Genomic DNA, 11,825 nt, shown 5'->3' on the forward strand with positions numbered 1-11,825 from the left:
TATGTGACATGTCTGGAAGTATTGTTGCTTCTAGTCATTGCATTTATATGGGGTTATATCTATTAAGATTTCAGAGCAAGAAATGTTGATAGTGGTCTCTGGTTCTGACACTCATATTTGCCTTTTCCCTGGTTACTATTATAAGATAAGTGACAATTGATTCAAAAGAGTTTTTGTGTGTATATACTTAATTAGAAGCTATAATTTCAGCTTGAATTTTATAGTGTCCACTTCAGATGCTTTTTATAAAAATAAATTTTCTGTTATGTTTTAAGTTTCTGTCTGTAGTGTTTATGCAATATTTATTGACATGTAACATTTTCTGACTGAGAAGCATTGAAGAATGGTTCTATAACATTTGAGCTGGCTTTAATGGAGTCTTAAGTGTCTGAAATATAGTTTACAGAGGATGCCTAGAGTTGCTTCTACGTATTGTTTCCACTTTGCTCTTTTTCTCAAAGTCCTTATTTATTTTGCAGCTTTGGTGGCTGAAATTAAGGAGTTGAAAGAGAATAAACTGGCAGAGGAAAATGTTCTTTTTGCTATTGCTGCTGGACACATATGGATACTCTGACCTCAGCATTCATGAAGATTTATATAAACTTGTTCAATATTCATATTCATGTGAAGAGATGTGCTTGCCCAAGGAACGGGTGAATAAGGCAATGAAGCTATGGACTACCTCTTCAACAAACTGAAAAAGAGCTAAGCTAACAACCCCAGAAGAGACTGTGTTGATAAACCTTACTTCTTTATCCAGAATGGCTCATCTTTCAAATCAAGCTTGGTTTAAACCCCAAAAGATGATGATGATGATGATCAAAGAAAGAGCAAGGTAGATGACTACAAGATCAAGTTGCCAATGCCATCATTTAGAGATTGTTCGCGTTGAATGTACCAGAACGGAAGCAAGCAAGCTTGGGGTGTTTAAGTGCAATCTTCTTCGGTGCTGTGCAACCTTTTTATTCCTTTATCATTGGGTCTACGGTAAATGTTTCTTTCTAAAAGATCACTGATCAGATTAAAAGAAACGACAAGCTTTATGCTTGGTGTTTGATTGGTTTAGCAGGGTTCACTTCATTGGTTATTTATGCCAACATTAGAATTTTGCTTACATGGGTGAACGCTTAACCAAGAGGATCAAGAGAGATGCTTTCAAAGATACTCACTTTTGAAGTTGGATGGTTTGATAAAGATGAACATCTGGTGGGCTATTTGCTCCCGACTAGCAAAAGATGCAATGTGGTACGTACTAATTTAAAGTTTTAAAACTAAATATGTTATAAGGTAGTAAGATTAATTTAACACTGAATATGGAAATTTATTTGATTTGTTGCAGGGGAATCTTTAATGGGTAATAGTATGTCTCTCCTTGTACTACTGTGTCCGCTGTATCCATGGCTTTCGCTTTGGGATTAGTCCTTGCATGGAGGCTTGCTTTAGTGTTAAGGAAAAGCACATGGTGTTGATTACTTACATTAATTATTGTCAATTATATATTTTTTTAGTGGATGGCTACCAGAAATGAGTAATTTAAGGGAGGATTAGACAAAAGTATCAAGCAGTAATAGAGATTATTTTCCTTAATTTAACTAATTTAATCCAAAATTGATAATTAATGAATCCATGAGGATTCGGGAATCACAAATTCACGTTCTAGAATCAAGAATATCCAAGTGATTAAATTAGAAGAAACTATTAAACAATCATTGAGCTCCCTTGGAAGTGGAACATGTTCAATTAATGTAAAATCACACAGACCTCTGAATCTTTGACCAGTCCATATGCATGCTGAACTGTAAAATCATTTTGTAAGCCATAGCAGAAGACCTTTTTGTTTTGGTTTAATTTTGTGTGAAAATGGGAGGAGAAAGAAAGCAGCGAGGTGAAGAGAAGAACGGTCTGTACTGTCCATTTTCATGCATGCAGACGGTGTGGATATGTTTTTGATGTCTCTGGGATTCATCAGAGCTGTTTGTGATGGCTTCACTGGCCCTTTAGTGGTGTTTTGTGATGGGTGAAGTTATGAACAATTTTGGCACTGCGTCAACTGATAACAAAGAGTTGTTCATCCATGACATTAACAAGGTTTCATCATACTTATTGTTTAGTAATTTCTTTATTTCTTTATTTCTTTGGGACCTGGAAACATAAAACACTAACTGGATTTTCTATTGTGGTGGCAGAATTCAGTGTATATGTTGTACATAGCTTGTGGGGATGGCTTGCTGGTTTCCTAGGTGGGTTCCAAATTTTATCATTTATTTCTTTAATTTATCAATACATACTTTGTTTTTCTTTCATAGATTGATGGTAGTTTCCATACGTTATTAACTTTTGGGAAATGGTAGAGGGATATTGTTGGACAAGAACAGGTGAAAGGAAAGCCACAAGAACGAGAGCTAAATATTGAAAAGCAGTATTAAGGCAAGATGTTGAATACTTCGATTTGCATGTCACCAGCACTGCAGCAGTCATCACTAGCGTCTCTAATGATACTCTTGTCATTCAAGATGTTATAAGTGAAAAGGTTTTCATCATCAATCTCATACTTATGTATAAAGAACTATTTGAAATATGTACAAATTAACTCCTGAATCTGTGACAGCTCCCAAAGTTTTTGGCCAATGCTGCAACATTTATCGGAAGCTATTTAGTAGGATTCTTGATGTCGTGGAGGTTAACCATTGTTATATTTCCCACTGCTCTGCTTCTGGTAATTCCTGGAATGATTTGTGGAAACTGTGATGAATTAGCAAGGAAGATGGCAGAAGAGTACAACAAGGCTGGGACAGTTGCGGAACAGGCAATCTCTTCTATAACAACTGTTTATTCATTTGTTGGTGAAACCAAAACCATCAACGAGTTCTCTTCGGCCCTTGAAACTTTGTCAATTTGTGGTGAAAGCAGGCTTGGCTAAAGGCTGGGCTGTTGGAACAACAACATCGTTTATGCTATTTGGTCTTCCATAGCTTATTACAGCAGTAGAATGGTCATGTACCATGGTGCTAAGGGAGGACCGTCTATGCTGTGGCCTCTGCCATTGTCGTTGGTGGCTGGTAAGTATTACTTTTTGACTTAACAGAAATACAAAAATACAATTGAAAAAACATCACACAACACACACACACACATATATATATATATATTAGATGTATGAAAAAAATATTTTTGTTGTTGATCAGGGCGTTGGGACCTGGTTTATCTCACTTAAAGTCCATATCGAAGCAATTGTCCCGGGAGAACGTAAATGGAGGTAATAAAAGAATTCCCAAGATTGATTCGGACAACGTGGAAGGTCAAGTTCTGGAGAATGTTTCTGGTGAAGTTGAGTTTAGACACGTAGATTTTCATACCCGTCAGGCCTGAAGCATAATCTTCAAAGACTTAACTAAAAGTTCCAGCAGGAAAGACAGTAGCCTTAGTGGGAGGCAGTGGCTCAGGGAAATCCACAGTATTTCACTATACAAAGTTTTTATGACCCACTTAGAGGTGAAATTTCTTGATGGAGTTGTTTTCATAAAATACAACTGAAATGGTTCAGGTCAAAAATGGGTTTGGTGAGCCAAGAGCCTGCACTATTTTCAACAACAATTAAGAAAACATACTTTTTGGCAAAGAAGATGCCACAATGGAGAGGTTATTGAAGCTGCCAAGCTTCAAATGCTCATAATTTCATCTCTCAGTTGCCTCAGCAATATGAAACTGAGGTTAGTTTGATTGTCGCCCACTTAATGAATTAGCCCACCATCTAAGACTTTAAAATTAGTAGTACATTTCTTGAATCTTGATATGCAAAATAGTTGAATAAAAGTAAAAAATGTTGAGCTCGTTGTGCTTAAGTTTATCATCATATGAACAGTGGGAGAGAGAGGAGTTCAAATGTCTGGTGGGCAAAAACAAAGAATTGCTATTGCACGAGCAATAATCAAAGCACCTAGAATCCTTCTTTTGGATGAGGCAACAAGTGCCCTCGACTCTGAATCTGAGCTGTGGTCCAAGAAGCCTTTGACAACCGCCTCTATTGATGCACCACTATCATCATAGCTCACTGTCTCTCCACCATCCGCTACGCCGACATGATTGCTGTCATGCAAAACGGCCATGTCATGGAAACAGGTTCACATGACGAGCTTTTGCAAGACGAAACGGTCTTTATACTTCCCTTGTTCGCTACAATAAACGTGAAAAGAACAAACAACAACCCAAGAAGAGATGATGATGACAAATCTCAATTCTTCATCCATGAATGGCTCATCTTCCAGATCAGCTTGGATGTTAACCTTAGAAGAGAAGATGATGATGAAAAGAAAAGGCAATCGAGAAGATTACAAGAACAAGGTGCCTGTGCCATCATTTAGAAGATTGTTAGCTTTGAATCTACCTGAATGGAAGCAGGCAAGCTTGGGGTGTTTAAGTGCAATCTTGTCTGGTGCGGTGCAACCTGTGGTTTCATTTACCATAGGTTCTATGTATTGGTGTTTTTCTTGAAGGATCACAATGAGATTAAGGAAACGAAGATTTATGCTTTGAGTTTGATTGGTTAGCATGTTCTCTCTCTTTGTTTGTTGATTAGCCCATTACAATTTTTCTTATATGGGTGAACACTTAACCAAGAGGATCAGAGAGAGAATGTTATCAAAGATACTCACTTTTAAAGTGAGATGGTTTGTCAAGATGAAATTCCAGTGGTGCTATTTGTTCCCGATTAGCCAAAGATGCAAATGTGGTATGTATTAATTTACAGTTCCCAATTGATATTTCATATGATTAGGAAGATTAATGTAAACTTTGAACCTCGTTGCAGGGGAGATCTTTAGTGGGTGATCGCATGTCTCTCATTGTACAAACTGTATCGGCTGTAGCCGTAGCTTTCACTATGGGTTTAGTCATTGCATGGAGGCTTGCTTTGGTGATGATAGCAGTCCAGCCCTCATCATAGTATGCTTTTATACTAGGAAGGTTCTACTAAAAATATGTCAAAGAAGGCCATTAAAGCGCAAGAAGAGAGCAGCAAGCTTGCTGGTGAGGCTGTTTCCAACTTGAGAACTATCACGCCTTCTCCTCTCAAGACAAAATCCTGAAGATGCTAGGAAAGGCCCAGGAAGCCAAGAATGGAGACTGTCGAACAGTCATGGTATTCTGGAAAAGGCCTTGCCTTCTCACAAAGCCTAACATCTTGCACTTGGGCTTTGGATTTTTGGTATGGTGGCAGACTCCGAAAGAGGGCTACATCACTTCCGAGGGCTTTTTGCAGACCTTCATGATCCTTCTGACCAGTGGCTATCTCATAGCTACTGCTGGAAGCATCTCCACAGATCTTGCCAGAGGCTCAGATGCTGTAAGGTTAGTCTTCGCTATATTGGAGCGGTATACAAGAATTCAGCCTGATGATTCTGAAGGCTACAAGGCTGAAAAAATAACAGTCATATAGAACTTCAAGATGTACATTTTGCATATCCTGCTAGACCTGATGTGATGATTTTCAAAGGCTTTTCTATCAACATTGAAGCTGGGAAATCAATGGCATTGGTAGGGCAAAGTGGGTCTGGGAAATCAACGATTATTAGTTTAATCGAACGTTTTTATGATCCTTCAAAGGGTATAGTAAAAATTGATGGCCGGGATTAGACATACAATCTTAAATCATTGAGAAGGCAGATTGCACTCGTTAGTCAAGAGCCTACATTATTTGCTGGTACTATTAGGGAAAACATTATTTATGGTGTAGATGACAACATGGATGAGTTTGAGATAATTGAGGCAGCTAAGGCCGCCAATGCTCACGATTTCTAGCTGGATTGAACGCCGGATATGACACCTGTGTGGGGAAAGAGGATTACAATTATCAGGGGTCAAAAGCACCGTATTGCGCTAGCTCGAGCAATACTGAAAAAGCTACAGTATTACTATTAGATGAAGCAACTAGTGCGCTCGATAGTCAATCAGAGAAACTAGTGCAAGATGCGCTTGAGCACATGATGATTGGAAGAACCACTGTAGTGGTAGCACATAGATTAAGTACTATACAAAATTGTGATCTCATTGCTGTATTAGACAAAGGGCAGGTCATCGAGAAAGGGAACCATCATTCTTTGTTGGCCAAAGGATCCACAGGCTTACCACGCGTTAGTTAACCTCCAAAGGAGACCAATACTAATACTCATTCACGACAATCAAATTAAATTTTTGTTTCCTTTTTGGGTTTACTCAGTAAGAAGATTTCAGTCTTGATTTTATGTTTGTAATATCGGAAAAGCTTCATCTTCATCTTTAACCTTATAAAGCTTTTGTTTAGTGGATGTATTAATGGATTGATACAACTGACAAAATTTTCTTTAACTTTAAATAAATACTTATGACGGTGGTGGGGGGCTTTTCTTGAACTTCATACGATATAAGGCTTGCTTTACAGCGAAGAGAAAATGAAAAAGAATATTTTCAGAGATTCTGGTCCTCCTTATATAATTGAAGATAAAGTAAATTACGTCCACAAATTTTTCTCGCAAATTTTTTTCTCATAATCCTGACATGGCAGTTAACAATTGATCACTCGTATATAGATTTTGTTTGATAATTTGCGAATTGACTAATCACAACTATACGTCGGTCATAAGGAAAGTTGGTAAAAAGATTCGGAATCATAAAGAAGTTTGTAAAAAGAGTCGGAATCATAAGAGAAAGTTTGTAAAAAGAGGTTATAAACGTATTATTTTTGTTGAAGATAATCTTTTCTTAACTTTATATAGAGTTATGAGGATGGGGGCTTGCTTTTCTATCTAAATCATTTCCATTCGCACTGATTAAATCAACTTATCTGAACTAATTAACTGCATGTTATCATCGGAAAAGCTTCATCTTCATCTTAACCTATAGCTTTTGTTAGTGGATGTATTAATGGATTGATACAACTGACAAAAATTTCTTTAACTTTACATAAATATATTATGACGGTGGTGGGTTGGCTTTTCTTGAGCTTTACACGATATAAGGCTTGCTTTACAACAAAGAGAGAATGAAAAAGAATATATTATGACGGTGGTGGTTCCCCTTATATAATCCACATTTTATGATTTTATTGAGATTCATCTTTCAGCGCCTAAGCATTTTACCAAAGCAGATGGGAATCTCAGTTAAAGTGGGTCAAAAACTTTGTGGATCATAATCTTTAAAGCAGTCAAAGCTGAATATATAATAAACCTATCCTAAACCACCTATCCTAAACCCTATGTGGAAAATTAGTTCAACAATGACGCCCACCTTTCAAGCTCTAGAGTTTAAAAAATAACAAAAATCGAAGCGTGTAACCCATAGGGTTTCGTTTCCAAGTACCCTACATTTTTTGAAGGAATCGGAACCGACGATTCCTAAAATTTGGAACCAGAACAAGAACCGACATTCCGATTCCTAGGTACCCAGAACCAGAACTGTAACAACGATTCCGATTCCAGTTCTGGGTATCCTGTAAAATTACATGACCCTCAAAAGTTTTTAAAATGGCAAAAAAAACCCTTAAAAACTTACAAATACCCCCCATCTGGCACTTGTTAACAAAAATAAATTACAAATTATAAATTCAAAATTACTAACTCCATTACTTTATAAAGGTAGATTCTCAAAAGGCAAACAAACTTACTTTAATGTTATGAAATAAAATATAAATGTATTCACATTACTTTTTCTACAAAGTTTTTATTACCCCCCTTATCTTTAATTTTATTTTATATTAGTCTCGGTTCTGGTTCCTGGTTCTGGTTCTGGTTCCAAACTATAGGAACCGGAACCGCACAGTAACGTTCCAAAAATTTGGAACCGAACCTACCCATTGACGACTGGTTCTGAGTAGGAACCGGAACCAAACTCAGGGTACCCGCCGGTTCCGGTTCCAACGGTTCTTTTGAACACCCCTGTAACCCACCAGAATCTTTGTCGTGTTGAAAGAGTTGCGTTAATAGCGATGGCAATACACATTTCCTATGTCAATAGGAGATAAAAGGGTCCGTTTTGGTTCACTCTCGGTAGTATTCCCAATAAAGTTAAATTTCCCAAAATTTATTCTATATTATTCAATTTTTTTTTTTGCCTAAAATTAAAATTGAAAACAACCCAACCATTCTAATAAAAAATCTCTTAAATCTAGCTACCTCTTCACTTCTCTTCTACACATATCTCCGAAACCCAAGCAAAATTAAACCAGAAAACCTAAAGATCTCCAAAATCTAGACAACCAACAACAATCAAAATGGTGAGGCACAAATCGGTTAGGATGGTGATGGATGTAAACAATGGGGTTGGAATAAGGTGAGGTGAATATATGAGGGGTGACCAAAATGGTGAGGGTGGGGTGGGGGAGATCAGGGTGGACGTGGGAGGTAACAGCGAGGGAAAAGGGTGGTGAAGAAAAAGAGATAATGGAGGTGCTTTATCTTTAATTCTACAGTAAGGGTAGAATTGTAATTTTGGGATTTCAAATTTGGTTCAAAATCGGGTACTTGCTTGAATCGAACCGAACTACAAATTCGGTTTGGTTCAAAACCAGATAAGCTACAAACCAATTTGAATTCGGTTCAGCTTATAGCTTGAATCGAATTTCCATTTCGGTTAAAAAAAAACCGAACCGGTTCGGGCACTCGATTTTGAGCAGCCCTAGATGAGCCCACATATTTCTTTTAATAGAGAATGAAATTTTCCCCTCGAAAGTTTGGCCTAAAGACACTTTCTCACTAGAAAAGTTTCAAAACAACACTTTCTCACTCATTGTTAGGATTTGTTAGTAAAATTCGTTAACTGACATGGTATAAATAGTGTAAAGATGAAAATACACTCTCTCTCTTCTTCTTTCCTCTTCGCCACCTCTCTTTTCTTTTTCTTAACCTTTCTTATTTCTTCTTCTTCTTTCTTTTTCTCTTCCTTCTCTTTTCTGCCCCTTCCCTTCTCCAATACCCTATATGCCTAAACTTTGGTGGCCCGATCTGGCATGAAGAGAGAAATTAAAGTCCTCAATTCAAGATTTTGATTAATTAAAGTCTACTTCGGTTTTTTTTCCGAATTGGGAGGTTCTTGCAATCATCTCGCTGGAGACATCGTCTAAGTTTTTGGATGGTGGACAGTTTGTATTTTTTTTTTTTTTTTCAACCAAAGAAAATTCTAAGGCTAGATTTTTGGGGGTTTTGCGTTTATGAATCTCACACTGTTTAAATGAAATATGCCAAAAAGATTTTGCCGTCAATGGCCGTTCTTTCAACCAATTTTGACGAAATATCTAGAGAAAGAAGAAGAATCTCTAATAAAGAAGCTTCCGCCAAGGAGCTCATGAGAACCAACTTCTACGTGTACGAGGTGCTTTTCATAGAGAACAACGTTGCTTTGTTCATTGAAGGTGTGAACAAATGTCAAGGATTCAACAAACCTCCTTTAGAGTTAAGGTGCGTATTTGTGATAATGACGCTAACATTGCCGTTAAAACTCCTTAGCCAACTTGTCATAAGAGGTCTTTAGGTGTGTTGGATAGGACTTAATGGCTTTTACTTCCAATAAGCCAATCAAAGTCTCCATAGATATCATGAATGAGAATTGTATCGTGCCTTTCGTGGAGTACGACACACCCTGGCGCAAGGCAGTGGATGCCTTAGAGAAGAAGTCGCTTTCGTGTACATCTACGACGGTGTACAACATGGGCAAGTACTTAAAAGAATGGGCAATGTACCATTCAAGAATTGGAGTGGTAAAGTTTGGCTAGATAGGGTCTTCGAGAAAGGAAGGGGGAGAGAAAGAGAAGGAAGAGAAAAAGAGAGAAGGAGAAAGAAGAAGAAAAGGGAAGGTATTTTCGTCTTCACACTATTTATACCATGTTAGTTAGCCAATTTTACTAACAGATCTTAATTATGAGTGAGAAAGTGTCTTTTTGAAACTTTCAAGTGGGAAAGTATCTTTAGGCCTAACCTGGGGTGGGAAAATGCCATTCTTCCTTCCTTTTAACTGATTGGGCCTACCATATGTGTAAAGTTGGAGATAGGGTTGTCAGACGAGCCAATTAGTTCATGAGCTGGCTCAACCCAGCTTATCTGAAGCTCGTTTTATGGCTCGGCTTGAACTTAATCGAGTCACCTCAGCTCTAGCTCACTATTAAAAGGAGTCGAGTTCGATTAAGAGGAGGCCCAACTCGATAGGCTCGCGAGCCTGAGGTGGCTTGCATAAGTAAGGTTACTTTTGTGAGTTTTATAAACTTTGGGGGACTGAAGTGTTATCTTCAATTTTAAAAATTTGTAAAAACTATATTTAACCCCCCAATGTAATTAGTTGTAAAACAGGAAGTTAAACCCCCAAATCAAACTTCCCAAATTGAAATACACTTACCTTAAATCGTGAAATCTATAAATCCCTCAATCGTGAAATCTATAAATCCCTCAATCGTAAAATCTCGCCACATTTTTCTGTTCTTCTTGCCGTCGAAGACACCGCAGACGTTAATGCCAATCGATTGACAACATTCATGAGTGCTTCACGCTGCAGACTTTCAAGCTAACACCGATCGAATTTAGCCATGAAACCACCTCTTCAATTTTTAGTGCTTTAGTCCACGAAATCTACAAAAGAGGTGAGAAATAACTTTCCCACTACTAGTTATGAAGCTGCATCTACTATCTTACCTACTCTAAGAGGCTAGTTCAATATGCTAAAAATGAGGGAACTTATTGCCCATTGTGTGCTTATGTATGAGCATCCATTTACAGTTGTGGAGGAAGAGGGATTGAACAACATGATGAAGTATGTGATTCCTTAATGGAGTTTGATTTCATGTAATACCTGCAAAAATGATTGTGTGAAGGTATACGAAAATGAGAAGCAGAAGTTGAAGACACTGTTGAAGAGTGTTAGAAAGATCAATTCGACCACAAATCTATGGAAATCAGGCAATCAGAAGATGGAGTATATAATGTTGATTGGGCATTGGATCAATGATAATTGGAAGTTGAATAGACAAGTCCTCAATTTTGTTCATTTTCCTCCTCCTCGTAACAGTGTCGACATTTCTGATGCCATTTACAAGTGCCTGATTGATTGGAAAATTGAAAGTACGGTCCACACGATCTCAATGGACTATGCTACAAGCAATGATGTTGCAATTAAAGTCCTCAGGGAAAATTTCCAAGTTACGGGGAAGCTCATTTGTAGGGGCAAATTGTTTCATGCGAGATGTTGTACACACATCTTGAACCTGGTTGTTCAAGATTGTCTTTATCAAATCAGACATATCATTGACGACATCTATGATAAAGTGTCATATATCAATGCCTCAAAGAGTCAACTTAAGGTTTTTCCAAAGATTATTCAACAGCTTTGATTGCCATTTTGAAAGTTTATTCTTCATTGTAAAACATGGTGGAATTTAACATACGAAATGTTGGCAACGACAATTAAGTTCAAACATGTTTTTCCAAGATTGAAAGAAAGGGATCTAAGTTATCATTATTGTCCCCAAGAAGATGATTGGGAGAAAGTACATAAAGTTTGTGAAATTTTAAAATTTTTTAGTGGTGCGATTAATCTCATTTCATGGAGTGATTATACAACAACCAATTTATTTCTAAAGCAAGTTTGTCTAATTAAAATTATGTTAAGATAAAAAGAGTGAATACTATAAGACTTACCAACATGCATGCCTCTCCATCAATTATATGGATGATGAATATTATTAGAATCGTTATTGTAACACAAATGATATTTATATCTTGTATTTTTGATACGTAATTAGAGTATGCCAAAAAAACCAAAAAACTTCAGTTATCATTGCGAAGGAGTAGGTGAAAGCTCAAAAAAGTAAG

At 37.2% G+C, this 11,825-nt stretch overlaps 1 pseudogene; it reads left to right on the forward strand.

The window, feature by feature from the left end:
* Nucleotides 1–1,195: 1,195 nt before the first annotated feature.
* Nucleotides 1,196–6,137, forward strand: LOC116133032 (annotated as a pseudogene).
* Nucleotides 6,138–11,825: the final 5,688 nt, after the last annotated feature.

This window comes from Pistacia vera, unplaced genomic scaffold, assembly GCF_008641045.1.
Source record: "Pistacia vera cultivar Batoury unplaced genomic scaffold, PisVer_v2 Contig265, whole genome shotgun sequence".
Lineage (NCBI taxonomy): Eukaryota > Viridiplantae > Streptophyta > Magnoliopsida > Sapindales > Anacardiaceae > Pistacia > Pistacia vera.